The sequence below is a fragment of the Prionailurus viverrinus genome, chromosome A3 (assembly GCF_022837055.1).
Source record: "Prionailurus viverrinus isolate Anna chromosome A3, UM_Priviv_1.0, whole genome shotgun sequence".
NCBI classification, from domain to species: Eukaryota; Metazoa; Chordata; class Mammalia; order Carnivora; family Felidae; genus Prionailurus; species Prionailurus viverrinus.
The window spans coordinates 124,274,004-124,297,010 of NC_062563.1; positions in this window are offsets into that span (position 1 = coordinate 124,274,004).

Genomic DNA, 23,007 nt, shown 5'->3' on the forward strand with positions numbered 1-23,007 from the left:
TTAGTGCACAGGCACCTAGGATGATTCTGATATAGGGGTAAGCATTGAATCAGATTAAGAATGTGGGTTATGTTTATCTAGGCAACTAATGGCCTGTGTATCTAGTAACACCTTCTAGTCATTACATATCTACAACACACCTGCAATTAAATAGCATCATGTCATATAAAAGGCAGCAGAGCATACTGAAGTTAAATACTGATGCTTTTATTTTTAGACTCCTTGAAAGTAGGACAATATTTGTCTTGTTTATAACTTTATCTCTAGGGCCTAGAATAATGCTGAGCACAAAGCAGGCACTTAATAAATGCTTACTGAATTGAACTGGTAGGTTATTCTCTAAAAAGCCAACTAAGTGGGTTCTGTTAAACCTGAAACCTTTTTAATATAAAGCAAGGATTGGCAAACAGTATCCCTGGAGTCAAATCTGGCCTGCCATCTGCTTTTGTATGGACTGTAAGTTGAGAATGATTTTTACATTTTTAAAAGTGGGATGGCGGGGGGAAGGAATCAGAAGAATAAAAGTTTGTGCCACTTGAAAATTATGTAAAATTCAAATGTTAATGTGCACTATTAGACCATAGCATAAATATGGTGATTTTTATTAACAAATCTAAGACTTAGTAGGAAGAAATTTTATCCAAAAGGATTATTGCAAGGGGTACGCAGAGAGAGAGACTGCTGTAATAGGAAGAAGGAGACCATAGCAATAGAAAGAAAGCTGTGACTATTAGATCACCAAGCATCTCAAGGGTAGGCACAAAGGAATTTTCTTTTGCAAAAAGAAATAACACTAGAAAGAACCAAGTGTAGAAGTAAGTTTAAAAGTTAAAAGTTGGTGCGATGAATAGTAGATGGAATGTCAGAATGTTTTATGCTGAGGCCAGCCTATTTTCTTTTTCTTTTTTTAAAATAATTTCTTAAATGTTTATTTATTTTTGAGATAGAGAGAAAGAGAGAGTGAGAAAGAGAGCGAGCAGGGGAGGAGCAAAGAGAGAGGGAGACTCAGAATCTGAGGCAGGCTCCAGGCTCCGAGCAGCCAGCACAGAGCCAGACTCAGGGCGAGCACTAATGAACTGCGAGATCATGGCCTAAGCCGAAGTGGTACACTTAACCACCTGGGTAACCCAGGCATCCCTAGGCCAGCCTACTTTCTGAGAGCACCCCTTAAAGACAGCTGTATGCTGGCTGAGGGTAGGTCAAAGTTCAGAGGCCGGGGGAAGGTGAGACTGTTAACCAATGTTTGGTTTTAAAAGTATTTTGTTCCCATTCATCAATGGAAACAAAAGAGTTTAGGTAACTATTTCTGAAACAAACAAACAAAAAATGGGAATCTGGAGAGTTTGTGCCGGCCTTGGCATGGGTAAACAAAGGAGGCATCCAGGAGTCTTATCTAAGTTATATGGGTAAAGGTGATTCTTTGCAGTAAACTGTTTTCTAGAAGACAACAGTGTAGGGGGATTTCTTAATCTCTCGGTTGTCCAGGACCACAAGGCTCAGGTGAAATTTACCATGTCAGTAGCCACACCCGTCTATTTATATATTGTTGGTGGCTGCTTCTAGGCTATGAAGCAGAGTTGAGTAGTTATATAGAGACTGGATAGTTCACAAAGCTCAAGCAGTTACTATCTGCCCTGTTACAGAACAAGTTTGCTGACTCCTTATATTAAGGAATTTGGGTGGGGAGAGTTTGATTGAATTGATGAAAATTCTGAATAATGTAATGAACTAAAAGAAATGTACCTTAAAAAAAGAGAGAAGTGGGGCTCCTGGGTGGCTCAGTCGGTTAAGCGTCCAACTTCGGCTCAGGTCATGATCTCACGGTTTGTGAGTTCAAGTTCTGCATTGGGCTCTGTGCTAACAACTCAGAGCCTGGAGCCTGCTTTGGACTCTGTGTCTCCTTCTCTCTCTCTCTCTCTGCCCTCCCATGCTCATGCTCTGTCTCTCTCTGTCCCAAAAATAAATAAACATTTAAAAAATTGTTGAAGAGAAAAGAAATGTAGCTTATGAAACTCTTATTCAACCTCCCTGAATTCAGTGAAGTCTCCAGAAAGACATTATCTTCTGATTCCTATCATAGGCTGTGTTGAGTGCCTCCTCCATGTGCCTGGACACTCTCCTATGACTCCCTCCTAGTACTCACTCAACTGTGTTGTAAACATTTGTCTCTTCCCCACCTAATTCCTTGAGGAAAGAATAAGACTTTGCCCTCTTCTTTGAAATATGAACACCTAGAAGAGAACCTGAAATTCTGAAGAATGAAGAAAATAACACACACAAATTTTAATGTTCAAAGTCATCGCTAAAAAACATAAAGGCATATCTTGGAGACACTACAGTTCAGTTCCAGACCACCATAATAAAGTGGACATCGCAATAAAGTCAAATGAACTTTTTGGTTTCCCAGAGCATATAAAAGTTATGTTTACACTACACTGTAGTTTTTTAAGTGTTCAATCGCATTATATCTTAAAAAAAAATGCACACACCTTAATTTAAAATATTTTACTACTGCCAAATTATAACTCATTTTGAGCTTTTTGATCTGAGCTTTTTTTCCAGTTGAAGATTTTGCCTCTAGGTTGATGGCTTCTGACTTATCTAGGTGGTGGTGGCTGGAGGTTGGGGTGGCTATGGCAATTTCTTGAAACAAGACAATGAAGTCTACCCCACTGATTGACTTCCTTTCACAAACGATTTCTTTGCACCATGCATCACTGTTTGATAGAATTTTACCCACAGTAGAAGTTCTTGAAATTTGGGGTCAGTCTTTTCAAACCCTGATGATGCTTTATCAACTAAGTTTATGTAATATTCTAAATCCTTTGTTGTCATTTCAACAATATTCACAGCATCTTCATCAGGAGTAGGCTCTATCTCCAGAAACCATGTTCTTTGCTCATCCAGAAGAAGCAACTCCTCATCCTGAGATTGCAGCAATCCCGTCACATCTTCAGGCTCCATTTCTCATTCTAGTTCTCTTGCTATTTCCACAACACCTGCAGGTACTTCCTCCACTGCAATCTTGAACCCTTCAAAGTCCTCAATGAGAAGGCTGGAAACAACTTCTTCCAAACTCCTGTTAATGTTGATACTTTCACCTCTTTCCATGAATCATAAATGTACTTAATGGCATCTAGAATGGTGAATCGTTTCCAGAAGGTTTTCAACTTACTTTGCCAAGATCAGAAGAATCACTATCCATGGCAGCTATAGCCTTACAAAAAAATGCATTTATTAAATAATAAGACTTTAAAGTCAAAATTACTCCTTAATCCATGGGCTACAGAATGGATGTTGTATTAGTAGACACGAAAACAACATTAATCTTGTTGTACATCTCTGCCAGAACTCTTGGGTGACCAGCCGCATTGTCAATTAGCATTGTCAATATTTTGAAAGGCATCTTTTTTTCGGAGCAGTAGGTCCCAACAGTGGGCTTAAAATATCCAGTAAACCATGTTGTAAACAGATGTGCTGTCATCCAGGCTTTGTTGTTCCATTTATACAGCACAGAGTAGATTTAGCATAATTCTTAAGGACCCTAGGATTTTAGGAATAGTATATGAGCACTGGCTTCACCTTCAAGTCACCAGCTGTATTAGCCCCTAACATGAGAGTCAGCCTGTCCTTTGAAGCTTTGAAGCCAGACATTGAGGCATTGACTTCTCTCTAGCTATGAAAGTCCTAGATGGCATCTTCTTCCAATAGAAGGCTGTTACACCTCCTTCAGTGTTACACCTCCACTGAAAATCTATGGTTTAGTGTAGCCACCTTCCTGAATTATCTCAGATAGATCTTCTGGATAATTTGCTGCAGCTTCTATATCAGCACTTGCTGCTTCACCTTGAGCTTATATGTTGAGCTTGTATGTTACAGAGACAGCTTTTTCTCCTTACAGCTCATGAGCCAACCTGTGCTAGCTTCACATTTCTTCTGCAGTATCCTCACCTCTCAGCCTTCATAGGAGTGAAGAGAGTTAAGACCTTGCTCTGGATTAGGCTCTGGCTTACAGGAATGTTGTAGCTGGTTTGATCTTCTATCCAGACCACAAAAACTTTCTCCATATCAGCAATAAGGCTGTTTTACTCTCTTATCACTATGTGTTCACTGGAGTAGAACTTTTAATTTCCTTCAAGAACTTTTCCTTTGCATTCACAACTTAGCTAACTGTTTGGTACAAGAGGCCTGGCTTTTGGCCTATCTCATTTTTCGACATGCCTTTCTCACCAAGCTTAATCACTTTTAGCTTTTGATTTAAAGTGAGAGCTATGTCACTCTTCCTTCACTTGAACACTGAGAGGCCACTGTAAGATTAATAAGTGGCCTAGTCTCAATATTATTGTGTCTCAGGGAATAGGGAGTCCAAGGAGAGGGGAAAAAATGGGGGAACAACCATTCTGTGGAGAAGTCAGAACACACACAACATTCATCGATTAAGTTTGTCTTCTCTGTGCAGGGTTCATGGTGTCAAAAACAATCCCAATAGTAAAATCAAAGACCACTTATCACAGATATAACAAATATATAACAAATATAATCATAATGAAAACTTTGAAATATTGTGAGAAACACCAAAATGTACCCCAGACACAAAAAGAGCAAATGCTGTTGGAAAAGTGTCTCCAATTGACTTGCCGGAGGCAGGGTTGCCACAAACCTTCAAATGGTAAAAAAAAAAAAAAAAAAATGCAGTATCTACAAAGCATAATAAACCAAAGTGCAATGCAGTGAGGTGTGCCTGTATTGCCAAAGACAAGTCTGGCTCCAGGGAGAAGGTAAGAACAATCTCTAATCACACTGAGCATATGCAAATAGCTACTGTTAGAGTGCAGAGAAACACTTTGTTCTCTTTAGTAGGTTAAATATGCCTCTCCACAAATGTGTTAACATCCTTCCTTTGCTCAGCAAATCCTCTTTTCATGAGCTGTTCAAAGGTAAACTTTGGATTATCATAACCTCCATATCTGCATGCTTATATTAAGCTCATCTCTCCCATATTAAAAAGAAATTACTCTTCAACCCCCACATTCACCACAAATATCAACTAACTTTTCTCACCCCTTTCGTAAATATCTGTAACAAGTTGTCTACATTCTCTCTCTGAAAATGTACTTCAACCATTAATAACCCTCCTGATATCAGTTCTCCTTTGGGGACTCTTTCTTTGCCGACTCTTAAGTATTACTGTTTTCTCTGAACGTCCAGTTAGGTTCTCTCACTGGTAATGCAGTCTTCTTGAACAAGCTCACTCAGTTTCATGGCTGAAAGGATGATCTCAAGGCTTATCACATACAAAGCAGTATTTCCAGCTTTTAACACCATCTGTAAGTTCCAAGCCTATACTTGCACACTATCTGCTAGACACCTTTACTTGAATAGCCCACAGACACTTAAGATTTAAAACCTCTAAGAGAGAACTAAAGACCTTTCCTCCAGCCCCTAAATTCCTCATCTTGGGTTTCTGCTCTCAGAGAATACCACCATTATCCACCATGGACTCGACATTATCCAGAATATCTTTATGGAGTTAGTCACTGATGCCTGCTGATTTTACTTCCTAAATAGTTCTCAAATGTCTTCACATCTCACAATTCCATCTGCCTCTATTGTGCTTCCCATAACAATATTTTAACTGGTTTTATCCCTGCAACAACCTCATAACAGGTTTCCCATTTTTATCATCACAGAAAGTTCTTCATTCTAAAATGCAAATTAGACCAAGACACATACATGCTTAGAAATACCTTAGGGTATGTCCAAACTCTTTAATGTAACTTAAAAGAACCTTTGTGATCTGGGAACCGCCCCCCCCCACACGCTCACACACTCGCTTCCAGCCACAGAGAAGAATGTATCACTGTCTCTAGGCTCCAATCCTTTTCACAGGAAGTTTTATCTTTACAGAATACCCCTTCTCCACACAAACACTGGTTCTGTTCCCAGTCAATTTCTATTCATCATTGATATTGAAGCTTAGATACCCTTTTTCTAAGAAGTTTCTGCATTACCCCTTCCTCACCACCATCAGGTCTGTTAGGGGGCCCATCCTGTCTCTCCCTTAGGACCCTATACTTCTCCTCTCACAGCCCATATCACATTGTGTTTTAATTGCCTACGTTCTCATTTAAATCTCACATAATTGGCAAGGTATGTGAAGTCAGAACACATGTTTAGATTGGCCTGTCATGTATCCCCAAAACCTATTTCACCACCTGGCACATGGCTGGCATTCAATAAATGAATGTAAAAAAATGTAAGGATAAAATATTTTCTGTACTTCAAAGAAAAATGGTGAAAGAAATCCCTTCTTTTGTCCCTTTCAAAATAATTAGCACAGATTATTAAATAAACAGATCAGTTTACTGGCCCAAACCTGTAGTAATAACTTAAAAAAAACCCTACAATGCCTAAGGACTATAGAAAATTTTACCTAAAAAATTACTATTGTGTTGTTATTATCATTATTTTTGTTGTTGTCTAGATTATCCCTGTGGTTTAAAAATCTATTTTTTGGGGCGCCTGGGTGGCTCAGTCGGTTAAGCGGCCGACTTCACCCGGGTCACGATCTCGCGGTCCGTGAGTTCGAGCCCCGCGTCGGGCTCTGGGCTGATGGCTCAGAGCCTGGAGCCTGTTTCCGATTCTGTGTCTCCCTCTTTCCCTGCCCTTCCACCATTCATGCTCTGTCTCTCTCTGTCTCAAAAATAAATAAACGTTAAAAAATTTTTTTTTTTAAATCTATTTGTTTGGTCAAATTTGATAATTGAGAATAAGGTCTTCAATTGATCAGAACTTTTACTTTGACGGATTATACAAGATGTCCATAAACACTAGTCAATGTGTAAGTATGCTTCAAAACCATGGCCCTCTCTGAATTTTTGTTCCATCAAGGAAATTGCCTTCCTTTTCCTGCACCCCTCCACTATCTGATTTTTGAAGCCCACCTTGAAATGTATTAACCTTGCTCTGCTACCCCCACTCAGAGCTTACATGCATATAGTATGTATTTCATCAAACCCCAGAAAATTTCTAGAAAACTGAGACGGGGCTTTCAAAAGATACAAAGTGTTGTAGGTTTGGCATCACCCACACCATCCATTTCAGTTGATTTGCTATTAGCGTCTGTGATGAGGCTTGGAGGTGGCTGCCAAACCTTGAATATCACTGAGATGAAATTTAGCTGGTGGGGCTGAAGCCAGGCTTATTACCGTTCAGATTATGGAGCTTCATGATTGTCCTCTCTTGTTAGCATGCCTCTGCTTGAGCACAAAAAGCATAGATTGCTTTGCAAAATCTATCTTAATTAATCATAAATAGTGCCTGATGGGAAGATTGCTGCTTTCATCTTAGTTAAATAAAACACAATCACCAAATCCTTTTCTTGCTCCAGGTTTTCACAGTATTGTGCAGGTTGCCTCCTTACATATTTGAGATGCTGGGAGGTCTAATCGCATGAGTGTGTTGCTAAGAGCCTCATTAGGTGGTGCTATCAAAAGCTGTTCCCAGCCCCTTCTCCATCAGCAGAGCCAAGTCCCAATGAGTTAAATGGGGACACTGGAATGGCAAAACAATTCCACTCCTTCCCAGCAGCTAATTAAGAAGGAGGGTAAAGCATTGTGCTAAAGACTTCAGTGAGTTTGCCTTGCAGCTCTTCAAGGGTGACCTTGCAGCAAATGGTGAAAGTACAGAAGAGAGTCACTGTTGCGTGGTAAATGATCATCAGGAAGGTTCAAATGCTACCAAATGGGTGGCTAAGTATGCTAGAATAAGCTTGCTTTGTTCTCTGCCCCTTTGAACTCACAAAATTTCCTTTCTGTACAAAATAGAAAGCAAATAATGAAGAACTTAACACTCTACTTAAATGGACAATATATAATCAGCCTCTTGCACCGGTAATACAAATGCTATGTATTAGGGTTTAAATACAGCAGTTTACTGTGAGGCACCCATGTAATATAATGGGCCTATGTATCTGTATAATGAGTATTGTAATTGCCCTTCCCTCATGCCAGCCTCTATTTATAGAGCTTTAAAAAAAAAAGCTAAAAATTCAATTTCCCACCTTCTCTTGCAGCTTCAGGTAAGTCCCTGTGATGCAGTTCTGACCAATGAAATATAAGGAGAAATCTCCTGACACCATCCCTTCTCCCATCTTCCTTCTGCCTGGAATGAGGAAACGTACCAGTACTTGGAGACAGGAAAACAAAAGTCACATGCCTAGGATGGCAAAGTGGAAGACAGAAGAAACTGATTTCTTAATGCCATCTGGATGGGCCTTTCAAGTCCTGGATCACCTGTGCCCAGATCTCATGGTGTAGAACAGAAACTCCTATGTGTGTAAGTTACTATTAGGCAGGTCACGTGTTCTAGGTAGCAGACTCCAGTCCCCTCAGATGGAGAGCACAAGTGACTTATGATAACCTCCTGCCTTTTTTCTAAGAATGTCGTTTCTCTCTTATTCCACGGGTCTAGACTGTGTATCTGAGCATTGTGCCACATGAGGAGAGAATCAGGCCCAATTCATCGCTTCTTCTGAAAAAATGCTACAGGATCTTAACATGCAGGAATTAATGTCCTGAAAACCTTATCCAATGCTCAAATTCACAAAAACCACATGTATTACCCAGAATCCAGTCAGGAAAACAAAAGCAAAATTGTGTATTTCAACAGAGGATATTTAATATCGGGGATTTAATCTGGAGAGAGGAGCAGCATCACTGAGGTAAACCAGAGACAACAACAGGGAGCAGTTACTACTCCTAAAGCTGGAGGGCCACAAGAGAGGACGCAGTTGTAAACAACACAAGAGCTCAGAGAAGGAGCCTGAAAGAGAGATCCTGGTCAAATCTTGAAAAAGACACCCCTCCTGGAAAGTGAGCATATTTAAGATGTCAGAGGGGCCTGGTGAAGTTCACACACAGACCTCTGAGGAGGTAGATTTGCCAGGCTGTTCTGATACCTCCAAAGGGATGTGATACCTCTAGGCTTGTTCCAGGAGTGCTGAAAGATGCTGCACCAGGTCCTGGGGCTGGGGGCTAGGGTAAACCACGCCACTTGCTGAGCTGCTGCTGTCAGGTGATGCTAACAGGGCCCTGAGCACATGGGAAAAAGGAACTGCCTTCCCCCTCATTCTCCTTTCCACTCCCCTTCTCCTGCCTCCTCCTGGCCAAAACTAAGGGGAAGCCAGCTAGAAAGACTCTGGGAAATGTAGTTCACAATGTTCTAGCCCCAGCATTGCATCCCAGAACAGATTGGAACAGGGTAGACTGGGAACTATGACACTTTAGGCAAATAAATTATCACAGCAAGAAATGCAGTAGGGTGCCTGGAACATTGAAGAGATGCCATAGTAGCAGTATTAACACAGAACTAAAGTTATTTCTGAAAGTATTGTGCAATTCTTCCATAAAAACAAAATTCTACTTTTCTGGTTAAAAATCACCAATAATTTTAAAATATATATAAATGTTATTTTTCTCTTTATTTTATTAATACATACTCATTGTAGGAAGATTAGAAAACAATTAAAAAATTATAAAATAAAAGCTACCTTTAATTTTAAATTTATATTTCTGACATAAATATTGCCAGAAGTCAAGGTTCACATCTTTAATAAACAAAGATAACATTTACTACAATTTACCAAGCACCCTTTTAAATGTTTTGTATGTAGGGGAACCTGGGTAGCTCAGTTGGTTAAGCATCCGACTCTTGATTTTGGCTCAGGTCACAATCTCATGGTTCTTACTGACAGAGAGGAGCCCGCTTGGGATTCTGTCTCTCCCTGTCTCTCTGCTCCTCCCCCACTCTCTCTCTCAAAATAAATAATCATGTTTTTAAAAACGCTATACATGTAGTATACCTTTTAATACTCAAACAACCATTTGGGTTAGATATGAATATTACCATGCATACTTTTCAGGTGTGGAAACTGAAGCCCAGAGAGGTTAAGGGACCACCCAACGTCATACAGCTAGTAAGCAGTACATCAAATCCAGGCAATCTAGCTTCAGAAACCGCTTGCTTGGCCACAGCCCTATATTAGCATCTTTGGTGATCTAAATTCCTCTTTTGTCACCATATGTAGTATTTGATAAAGATATTTTTACTTAATATAAAAGGTATGTATGTAATCATCATTATTTCCTTAGGCTTAAGTCCTAGACATGTAATTATAAAGTCACAGAACTATTTATTTTGCATTTTGGGGAAATGTCTCATTATTCTTGAAAGTTATAGTTAGTTAAAATATCATGAGTATGTTGTGAGAGAATCTGCTTCTGGGAGCCTCACCCAAACAGTAGTTTAGCTCTTTTTCTCACTAGTAGTTTGTTCTCTTCTATTGGTATGTCCATTATTGTTTCTCTTCCTGCCGTTTTGTCTCCTTCTGGAATTTCCATAATACGTTTTTTAGATATCCTAAATTTGTCCTCATAAATATCATATATTCTTTTTTTTTAAATTTTTTAAATGTTTCTTCATTTACTTAGAGAGAGAGAGAGAGAGAGAGAAAGAGAGAGCGAGCGAGCAGGAGAGGGGCAGAAAGAAAGCATAGAGAAGATCCCAAGCAGGCTCCAGCACTGTCAGCACAGAGCCAGACGCAGGGCCCGATCCCACAAACTGTGAGATCATGACCTGAGTCGAAATCAAGAGTTGGACTCTTAACTGACTGAGCCACCCAGGCACCCCAGAATCTCATCTTTTCTTTTATTATTCTTCTCCCTTTCCTGTAACTCCTAGGCAACTGTCTCAAGTTCATCTTCTAATTCATTGATTTGGTTTTCTATGAAATGGATGCTGCCATTCACAGGTTATTTCACAGTTTTAAATATCCACATTTTTAATATCCAGTTAATCATTCCTACGTTCAGATTGTTTCATGATTACAAATGTCTTAATATCATAGGCACAGAAACATTTCAAATCAGGTTGAGACTATAAATTAGTATATTCTAAGGAATTCTTCCTGTTTCTTAGAGAAATTATTTACAAGGATACATGTTCTCCTACTTCCTTAGTATGAACTATAAAATTACATTACAATATTATATTACATATGTCTGGTAATTTTCTATCTACTTCTTCCTACTGACTGACACATATGTGTTCAGTTATGATGGTCTGTTTAAAATCATGGTACCTCCATTCAAGTATTTCCAGTGCAAATGAAGAGAAAGAATTTTAAATTTAGTACAGATTTCCTTTGCCCTATTATAATCCTGTAGCCTTTAGAAATAGGCAGGCCCCTTTAGCCATCAGCCATCAGATACTTTGCTAAAGAACCAAGAATTGTCTTTTGCACTGTGTATACATACATACATACAGTGGTCTCTGCCCCTGGTTCCTAACACATAGTTCCTAAAACCTTTGTAAACAGAGGTGCTAGGAGTATCTTTTTTTCTAACATTTAGTCTTTGACCTTAGTTCCTGACCCAGAGCTCCCAAATCCCTTGGAATTTCTGTGATGATGGCAGTGCCTTTTGTTCTAATGAAGTTAACTCTTGGTGGGCTCCTAGATGGAATTCTCCAGAAAGACAAAGCCATAAGTAGAAGCTTAGAATTAACAGCCTCACATCCCACTCTCCAGAGAGGCAAAAGGGGCTGACAACAGAGTTGATAATTGTCATGCCAATGTGATAAAGCCTCCATAAAAATCCCAATAATAGGGGGTTCTGGGAGCTTCTAGGATGGTGATCACATGTACATGCCAGAAGTGTTGCATGCCCCAATGCCATAGTGACCAAAGCTCCTATTCTTGAGACTCTTCCAGACCTCACCCTATGTATCTCTTCACCTGCTGTTTATGTGTACCCTTTATCATATCTTTTATTATATAATAAACTGGTAAACATGTTTCCCTGAGTTCTGCAAGCTGTTCTAGCAAATAATCAAATCCAAGGGGGAAGTCACGGAAACTTCTAATTTATACCTAAGGGGGCTAAAAGTTGTGAGTAACCTGAGGACCTACTACATGTGATTGACATCTGACATGGGAAGCAGTCTCATGGAATTGAGTTCTTAACCTGTAGGGTCTGTGTTAACTCTTGTGTTAACTCTGAAATTGAACTGAATTATAGGACACCCAGCTGGTGTCACAAAGAATTATTTTGTAGAGGAAAAAACTCACACATCTGGTGTCAGAAATGTGAGTGTGGTAGTAGTGTGAGAGTAAGAGAAACACATGAGAAATGAATTTTTCCTTCACAACACAGAAGGTATGGTGGCTTAACGTCAACAGAGATAGAGTACCCTTCTACCTAAAGGATAAACCTTGAGCTAGCACCAAAATTGATCCCCGATGTCTGATGTTCTTCCAAAGGGTAAGGGGAGCATTTCTCTCTCTTGTCCCATAACCCCCCCCCCCCCACCAATCTCTTACCTCACTGCTCTAGGCTAAGAGTTGCTAGTAGAGTTCCTTCAGGAGCCTCTGCCATTTCACTACCCAAAAAGACTTTTTCTTGTCATTAAATGAACTGCCAGCCAGCCAGTCCTTCCTCAAACTGACTTTATCTTATACTACATTTCATGAAACTTCTGACTTCCAGGTAGCACTCATTGCCGGTTTCTTGGTGTGATAAAAACATAGTCTCCTTATTTCAATGTGCTTTTTTTTCCATTCCAAAATGTGGAACCAAGTGTAGTTTAAATGCATATGAAAAAATTTCCATATTTACCAGAACCAAACTATCAGTTGCCATGACCTCTTCAATACATCTTTATTCTCCAAACCAGAAGTTCATTTACATTTCCACCAATAGTTTCAATTATTCTTTCAGAGTTAACATTGATATGGGGATTTACATTTACATTTCCTAGCAAAAACTGTATGCTTCAGAAAGATTACAGTACTACAGATCACACCATTTGCCAACGGAAGCTGTAAAAACTGAATGCATGATGTATTTCTTTTTAAAAAAATTTTTAATGTTTTTATTTATTTTTGAGACAGGGAGAGACAGAGCATGAACGGGGGAGGGGCAGAGAGAGAGACACAGAATCGGAAGTAGGCTCCAGGCTCTGAGCCATCAAGCCCAGAGCCAGACGCAGGGCTCGAACTCATGGATCGCGAGATCATGACCTGAGCTGAAGTCGGACGCTTAACGGACTGAGCCACCCAGGCGCCCCTGCAGGATGTATTTCTAAGCATATTCTAACTGATGGTGGCTCAGCTACCACCTGTGAATTTAAAAGTTTTCTCAAGGAAAATAAATACTTTGATAATTTAGAGAAGGAAATACCCATGAATATCTTAGGATCACATGTGGGGATAGATTACCGGTAGATCCATTGCTGCATGCAGTTTTGCAAGGCCCTGTGTTGTAGCCTTGAAGCGAAGGGAAAAAGAACAAAACTAGCATCCTGATGTCTCAGATTAAAAGCAGTGCAACATCTGTAAGTGGAACTTCTTTTTTTTTTTTTTTAATTTTTTTTCAACGTTTATTTATTTTGGGGACAGAGAGAGACAGAGCATGAACGGGGGAGGGGCAGAGAGAGAGGGAGACACAGAATCGGAAACAGGCTCCCGGCTCTGAGCCATCAGCCCAGAGCCCGACTCGGGGCTCGAACTCACGGACCGCAAGATCGTGACCTGGCTGAAGTAGGACGCTTAACCGACTGCGCCACCCAGGCGCCCCTGTAAGTGGAACTTCTATGTCAGTCAGTAATAGAGAACACTGTTTTCAAAACACCAAGGAAGTTTTAAGTCATTGTGACTCCTTATCAACTACTTAGTGGAGTTTCCATCTATCTTTGCTGTTCTTGGACATTCTTGCTCAGTTTAATAAACATGCACAACAGGTCCCCACTGGTAGTTTTCTAAGACAAGTTTGTTCATCTAAAGACGGAATTATCAATGTGACCTAACATTTTCTAATCAGATTCTATATGTCCCCTCCTTGTCACTAAAGAGTGACTTTATTAGTAATTACTAATAGCTGCAACAAATCAGTGTGTAATTATTTAGGAAGTATAATAAAACAAATTCCCTGAAATGAAGGTAATGGAAAGGGGAAGAATCTTTTTTCTTACATGTTTGTTTGTTTGTTTGTTTGTTTGTTTGTTTGTTTTTGAGAGAGGGCACATGAGCAGGGGAGGGGCAAAAGAAAGGGAATCAGAATCCCAAGCAGGTATCACACGGAGCCTGATCTCACCAACCCTGAGATCATGACCTGAGCCGAAATCAAGAGTCAGATGCTTAATCGACTGAGCCACCCAGGCACCCTGGAAAGGGGAAGAATCTTTGAAAATTTAGGTTAAGGAGTCATCATGATGACACCCAGCAAGTTAAATAAAAGAATCAACTCTTATTTCACAAGCTAGCCCACCTTCTCAACAAACAGAAGACATATTTGTCACTAGAACTGTAAAAAAATATATATCATCATAATAAGTTTAATAACTATTGGAAATACGCCCAATTCCAAACAGGCAAAAGATGGAGAAGAACTGTGATGATGAATAAGAACATAAAGAAGGAGGACAAAGTGCAGCAAACAAAACCTCAAATTCGAAAAGTCACCTCATGCTGTCAATATTAAAAATAGGCCCATCAAGGAATCTTGATGTGCAAACAGCTCTTCATCAAACCTGCCAAGTTAAATAAGACCCAAAGTGATGGTCAGATGATGGGTACAAATCCATCTCCGTCACCCATCTGGATGTCTATGAAGAGTGACTTGAAAGAATATCCAATGCACATATGCCAATAAAAGATCACTAAGTAACCGGGTATAGGCATCAAGAATCATCAAGGCTGATACAAATTCAAATGCATTCTCAACTTGAAGACCAGACAGGAAGTATTCTTTTTTCCACTCTTCAGTTTGGATCTTAGCACAAATCTTACATTCCCCTGAAGGCAGTGATCCAAGCAGTTGCATTGCCACATTTATTAGATATACCCCATTCTCTAAATGGATTTGTATCTAACTATGTCCTCAGGTACCTAAAGCTAACAACATTCAAGTGGTGGGAGACAAGAGAGGCCGGGATAAGAAAGGGGCAAGGCAGGGTGACTATGTTACAATCAGGAACTAAAGTTATATAAACTTGGGGTGTAAACTCTATCCACTTGTCTTACACCACAGAAATCCACCCAATATTCTGCCATTTGGAAAGTATATCATATACTGAATCGATTAAAATGTACTTTGAATTTAGTATGGATCATGACATTTCAAGTTAGAATCACGTGGGTCAACTCCTTGCAAAGTAATTGGTTAGTTGGCTGGGTTAACATAGAAGAATCCAGGATATGAAAGCCCACTAAACCTGTATTCTAAATGAAGTTGTTACTTTGATGGTTTCCTGTCTCACGTTCAGGTCCTTTATCCATTTTGAACTTTGGATCTAAATGTGACATTTCAATCAGTCAGCAATTATTACACATTTGCCCAAGAATATGTGTTCAAAGATATATAAGGAAAATATTGGGGAGATCACAATCTAATTGATAAAATGTTTATAGTCATTTTCTACAAAAACAACAAAAACAGACCATTTTAATTCAGTTCCTAACTATGTGGTAGAGACTGCACAATCTTTAAGAGTTTAGGGAAGGTGACCGCACTGTGGGCTAGAACAATCCCAGAAAACTGAACTGAGGTGGTAAGACTAGATTGAAGCCTCGATCAACAGGATTTGATTAAGTAAAAAGGGGAGAATATTTTAGGCAAGAAAACAACAGAAGCAAAAGCAAGGAGAGAGGAATAGAGCGAGGAATATTTTTCTTTTAACTACAGTGAATAAGCCCTTCCTTGCCTCTTGACTTGTCTGTATTGTTTTAACAACTATCTCTGAACTAGCTGAATGATGAATGGCCCTAGGAAAAAAGGTGGAGCATATGAATGAGTGGTAGCGGATAAAAAGAAAGAAAACCATCAGGGGTAGAAACTATAAAAGGAAAATTAAATTGCTGGGACAACATAATGAATTTAAATTTTCAGTCATAAACTGATATATGCAAAAATGTAACTTATTTTTCTATAGTCAAAGATAATTTCTATCATTAAGTTCCCATTTCTGCTCAGTAGCAGAAAACTGATTATCAAGTTGCTTTCAGGTAAATTTCTTCCCATTCAGGCACTTCTCAGTCAATTCAGGTTTATAATGCAGCCGTATTCAGATTTTTAAAATCACTCTCAGATTTTATTCTCTCTCCCTTTTCCCCATGTTGATTCAAATCTCTGGGAAACTTCACCCACCATTACAAAAGCAATAATGAAAAGAAAAAGAGAAGCCCCATTCCATAGTCTCTTTATGGTTACATCTTATTAAAAAGAAAACCAGGGGCCCACAATGGTGTCACTTGCCCCCAAGCCAGTAAACTAACAGTACCTAATCTAACTGGAGTTTCAACATCACAGAAATGTAACCTTTAACCAGTCAACATAGGACTTTCTGGACCAGCATTAGGGAATTTCCTGAAAGACCCATTCCATTCCCCTCAGGAGGACAACCTTGCCAAAGACAAAGGGTTCTTTGCTGATTATTTCCTCTTTGCTGCTCCAATTCCTGAGTGGGTTAGTAAAGCCAATTAGATCTTTAATATTTACTGTATTGAATTTTTGTTACTCAACAGTCCTAAGCTACCTTTCTGTGAGATGTACCTTGTCTTATGTGGTCATCAGACACACCCTCTTCATGCTGACACCCATTGAGATGACTAGTCATCTGGTCAAGGATTTGGGTTGGAGGTCTCTGTTCCTATTACTTTACCCAGGTGTCCAAAGTTCTGCCTTAGCCTTCAGTTTCTAAGTCCAGTACTGCTATGTGGGAGGTCTTCCTTGTTCACATACCCAGGGTTTCCATGATCTTTCAGTCCTCCCTAGCTCTTCTATACCTTTCCCATGGGCACTGGGAAGGTTAACCCATTTTGCTAGCCCATCCTGAGGCCTTAGAAGGCTGAGCTGCCAGCAGACACTCACTTTGCCCCTAACAAACCATTGGGCATCTCTTCTCCAGATTTTTTGCACCATTATATTCAAGAAATATACCACCTGTCTATCACCAGAACTCTAAGAGGGACAGGCAAAACTCTGCTCCACACTGCTGCTGCTCATATTTGTTCTCTCCATCTTCATGCCCAGTATCCCCAAGGGATGGTAGAGACAGTGTCACACACCCAGTAAATGCCTTCTCACCTTCTATACCTCTTTCCCTGATTGGAAGATTTTTAATTAACTTTATTCTGGGAGCTGGGTAGAAGAAAATTGGACCTACATATCTATTCTTGTTTTTAATTTTTGCTGCTTTGTACCTGGGAGTACTTCACAAAGTTAAACACAAAGAACATGGCATTTATTATTCTTCCTCTCAATTGTTCAAAATTGTAAGGGTTATCAGCTATTTAACTGGGAGGCTGAGGAAGGGTATAACATACACAAAAATTACAATTTACCAATCTACCACATCTTGTTGACTTTTAATGTCAACAAGTAAGAGGATAAACTGATTTACATAATGGTGACTTAAGATGTGAGCAAGCCTAGAGTATGATTTCTATTTCTCTAGGGCAGGAATTCCATTAATTAACTTATTCATTCACCCATTCATTTTTTCATTTAATAATATTTACTGAACACCTATCAGTGGCAATGTTTTTGGGTATACCAGCAGGCAAGTTTCCTGCTCTTGTTGAATAAACATTGTAATGGGGAAGATACACAATAGACAAATAAACTGATAATTCTTAACAGTTATAAGAATCACCAGGAATTAGGATATTGGGATAAAATCTCTGGAGATGGATCTTTCAGATCAGTGGTGAAAGTGATAAGAATGCTGTTTGTTTTTGTTTATTTGTTTGTTTAATCTTAATAGTTTTTAATCAAGTCTGGACTTCCCAAACCAATAGGGTCTGAGAAGGCTATCTGTTCACTACTTTACTGAGCTGGTGATACAACTACAGAGAATGGGCTCCACAGACCTCACTTCTTCTGAAATGGAGCTCTAAAATGCTTGAAAACAAGGAGTGCTCCAGACTCCTGTGGTTGTGCTGCCTTTGTGAGAGTTTAATTGCTTTTAAATGCATATGAATGTCAGTTTGAACCAGGCTAAATATGTCTTCCCGGAGACAGAGCATTTGGTCTTTCTTTCAAGTTCTTTTGTTTGCTTGAATCAGCTTTGTAGTTTAACAGATGTTTTTAGAGGAAATGGAGACATAAGCTTTTATAATGCTGAAAATTAAATGAGAAACAATACTCTTCTCATCACCGTCCCCCAAAACATGCAACCCTGCAACACTGGCAGCCCACCTTACACTGCAGAAAATCTTCACTTTTAGAGGATACACCTTGCTAAAATGAAAGATATTTGTTGTGTATACCTGGAGTTCATTATATATTGCTTATTCTTTGGGGAGATACATAATTGAACGTGTAAGTGATTATCCCTTTAGCCTTGGGGAAGGATAGTGTTTCCAAGATTCATAAAATTTCCTCCCTTTAATTAAAAATAAAGTAAAATTACCATAAGAATATAAATGCCTAGATCTTCTGGGCCAAGCCTACCTCTCCAACCTTCTGCTCTACCCCACATGCAAATTCTTTGTCCAAATTCAACACCCTCCATCCACCGCCACACACACTCCTCTCCCCATGTTTCTGCCACCTTTAGTTTATGAAGCTGTTCCCTTACTGGGCTGCTTTCCACTTATCCAGATCCAACAGTTAGCTTTACTTGTGCCCTTGCTTCTACAACACTATTGTAAGGTCCTTACTGGGAGGTAACAGAATACAAAGAGCATCCGCTTTGGAATCAAACAAACCTATGCTAATTCTAACTCTATAAATTTTACATATGTGATCTTGGACCAATCAGTTAACCCATCCCAACATTAGGTCTCTATTCTGTAAAATTTCCTTCTGTCTCTCCAAAAGTAACTTTCATTTTTCAGACAGATCTCCTATCTTCTGTGTGAGATAGGTGCAGTAGCTCTAGAGTCCATACTCATCACCTCAAATCTGTCAGAAAGGAGAGAATGTCCCGCCAAACAATAAAAATTCAGAGTGACTTATCAGGCTAGGTCACATCTCCAGCTGGACAGATCACATAGGCCAGAGGAACACTATACATTGATTGTGTTACTTCACAAGTTCTATAATTAGATTTGAGAGTTCTGTGGATTCTACCAGAGCACTTGTATTGAACACAGAGGAAAGGGTGGTCCGTAGGACAGTCTTCCAAAACAACTGGAAAGAACAATTAGTACGTGATGAAATCAGTTTGGTGAGTTGCAACCAAATACTTTTTTGTTTGTTTGTTTTGTTTTTAGTTTTTTAGTAGAGGGAATAGAAGGGGACAGTATGGAAGAAAAAAAATGTGAACAAAAGAAACCGAAGAAAAATATCAGAGGGTAAAACAGGTAATAAAATTTTTTATTTTATAAAAAACTTTATTCACTATTAAACACTGTTTACTAGGTTGCGGTATTAAATACATTGTTTTGGTAGGTGATATTAAAAATTTTTGAAAACCAGTGTCCTGGTGGAAAATTAAAATATGATTATCAAAGGAGATATGGATACTAAGCAAGCAAAAACCTATGAAAATCCACCACATCAGGAAAGATTACATAGTGGGTGCTCAACTGATGTTTATGGAATATATTTTAGAACTTATATTTTGATTGATATGCCTCTTGTCATTGAACAGCATTTAATCACATCCTCTAGAAGGAGACAGTTTACACTTCGTGGGTTCGAATTTCTGAAGCAATTATCAAGATAACTTAAGTGTTTAAACAGTTAAGGTTCCTGACTGCCCTGAGCTGAGGCTAGCATAATGAGGTTTTCCAAAACTGGTTGACTCTGGCAAATGCAGAGACAGGTAGGAATGGGCAGCTTGAAATAAGCACAGTTTGTCTTTGACACTATCTCTCTCTCCAGATTATCCATTCTCCTTTCTCTAGTAATCCACTGTCCCCATTAACTGAAGCCAGGCACTAGCCTCCAGTTGCATGCATTATCCATTTTCATAATAGGTCTATAGAATAAAAACTGATTCAAAGCAGGAGAATCTACTCTGTTGAGAGGGACAAGAAAGAGGAGAGGAGAGGAGAGGGGAGGGGAGGGGAGGAGAGGGAAGGAGGAAGTTAGTTGGAAAGAAAGAATATTTTGTAAGTTTGTCCCCATCATATATAACTAGACTAAGAAAATGAACTTTGGAGGAAATTAATTTGGCATTAAGGACACAGCTGGAATGTTTACATTGCATAAAGACCCAGACGCACAACAGAGAAGAAAAGTTATAAAAGACAACATTGGCCACAACAGCCTTGTAAAATGTGGTAACAATATATCCATAGAGAAAAATAAACCTAATGGCAACATAACTTTTAATTGTAGAATCACTAGTAAGTATCTGGTGGGTGTGTGTGTGTGTGTGTGTGTGTGTGTGTGTGAGAGAGAGAGAGAGAGACAGAGAGAGACAGAGAGAGACAGAGAGAGACAGAGAGGGGGAGGAGGGAGGGAGGGAAATGGGACAATAACAAGCACATGCATCTTAAATATATTATAGAAAATGAATAGCATCATATAACTCTTTTATAAGAGATCACTCTTTGACTTGCCCCTCCTCTCAGCAGAGAGTACAGTGACTGGAATACTGATGTAATGAATAATTTTGTGGAAAAATTGAGGCAAAATTTCAACCCACCCCCTTCTTTAATTATCTTCATCTAGGTAGTAATCCCTTGTGTTCATACAGCACTCAATGGATTTTATTTCATTTGATCATGTAAAATCATAGGAAGTAAGAACTGGAAGGGATCCTGAAAAACACCCTGTCAAATCCATGTGTTTTCTAAATAAGAAAACCAAGGCCCTGAGTTGTTAAGCAGCTTGGTCAATACCAAAACAATTAATGTTACAGCCAGAACCAGAATTAGGGGTGATACAATGGCTAACATGTGTCCATTTCTCCTTTTCTGTTGAAAAAGGCAATGCAGGTGGCCACGTTCATGGAATGATTTCATTTCTTCAGAGAAGACACTAAAACATGATTTGAGACTGGTCTAGTGGGCAGCTGTGGTCAGAAAGTAGCAGCAGCAGCAACAACAAAAAGGAACAAAAGGGCAACAAACCAATTACTAAGAAGGCAATTTTGAACAAGTGTTTTGATCAATGTATTGAATCTCAGGACAACTGTTCAGACAATTATGAGTGTAGCTTTTATTAGGGCTGAAACGCCTATCAGTGATTCAGGAGACTGTCCTCCACTGAAGGAAAAAAAGAACCTGGTGACTTACCAAGTCACCAAAATGACTTTCTTTACCTCTTAAATGGATTGAGTTTTGAGGATCCATAAATAAAATGATAATCCTCAAAAGCACTAAATGCTATAACAAAGCCATGAAAATTGCAGTCTTTATTCAATTTAGAGAAAATTGCACCCATATAATGTGTTTACCTTTCATCGTGAAATACATACCAGAAAGTTAGGCTTGTCTGATTTGTAATTTCAAGATTTATGATCTTAAAATTCTCAGTGCCTAGTCTGACATCCTAAATACTGCATATGCAGGAGCCAGTAAAGATACAAACTTCAAGTTGTAAGAAAAATAAGTCCTGAGGATATAATGTATAGCACAGTGACTATAGTTAATACTGTGTTGTATATTTGAAAGGCACTAGAAGAGTGTATCTTCAAAGTTCTCATCCCAAGGAAAAATAAATTTGTAACTGTGTGGTGATAGATGTTAACTAAACTTACTGTGGTTATCGTTTCACAGCATGTGCATATATTAAACCATTATGTTGTACACCTAAACCTAACACTATGTTAGATGTCAATTAAATCTCAATAAAAACAAATAGAGACGTAACTCAGCATCACTGAAACTGGTCCCTGCCCTTCAAGGGAGATGAGAGATATTCACGAGGTAGAGAGTAAGAGAAACAAACATATAATACCAAATATGGACCAAGAAAATCTCTACAGATTTTGCAAAAGTGGTGAAGGTGGCAAAGACTAACTAGAAAGCTTAATATATAACAGCCAGATTAATTTGTTAAGAAACACTCATTGTTCTTTGGAAAAGGAAGCAGGCATCAAAAATTTAAAGAATTGTCACTGAGAGTATTCTTTTTCTTCCAATTTTTTTCTTCTTTTCAAGTTGGAAACCCAATAGTATTAAATATTTAGTGATGACATTTCTTCTAGACATTCAAGAGAGCAGATTTCATGAACACAATGAAAAAGAATAATCCTTAGAAATATAAATAGATGGTCATTTTTTGTCTCCATTGGTGGTGTTGAAATTATTCAGGACACAATAACTTTTTGCTCAATGTCTGTATTCATATCTGGGAAGTCTTTCAAACACTAAAAGCACATCTAAACTCTCTCACAGAGAAGCCTGATAAACTTCCTCTGAAAAACCCAGTCATCATTATCCTGTCTTCTTGCTTTAGTGAGACCCTAAGAAAAGGACCACAGAAGTCACAAAGATATGATCCTTTTTCATTGGGTGTTTCTGCTTTGAAAACTTCAGTTATAACCCCCAAACCAGAGAGATATTTGGTTCTATTTTTCTTTGAGGAACACAGTAAAACATATTCCAGTAGCCCTATTAGAAATTATGTGATTTTGTTTTAAAGTTTATTTATTTATTTTGAGAGGGGGAGGTACAGAGAGAGAGAGAGAGAGGGAGAGAGAGAATCGCAAGCAGGCTTGGCACCATCAGCATGAAGCCCGATATGGGACTCGAACTCACAAACCATGAGATCTTGACATGAGCCGAAACAAGAGTCATATGCTTAACCCTAGAAATTATGTGCTTTTTGCCCCTGAATCTGCATGCTGTTTAAACTAACAGGACATGCATGGATTCTCCATAGGTATCCACTCATCCTTGAAAGTTCGCTAAGTTTCCACTATGTGGCAACTCCTGTCTAGACCTTTTGTGGGTAACATAAATATAAGGCATGATCTTGGCCCTCTGTTGCTTAGAGTGTAGCTCAAAATGTCCAAGGTAAGTATACCACTGATATGAAATAGCTCACCATT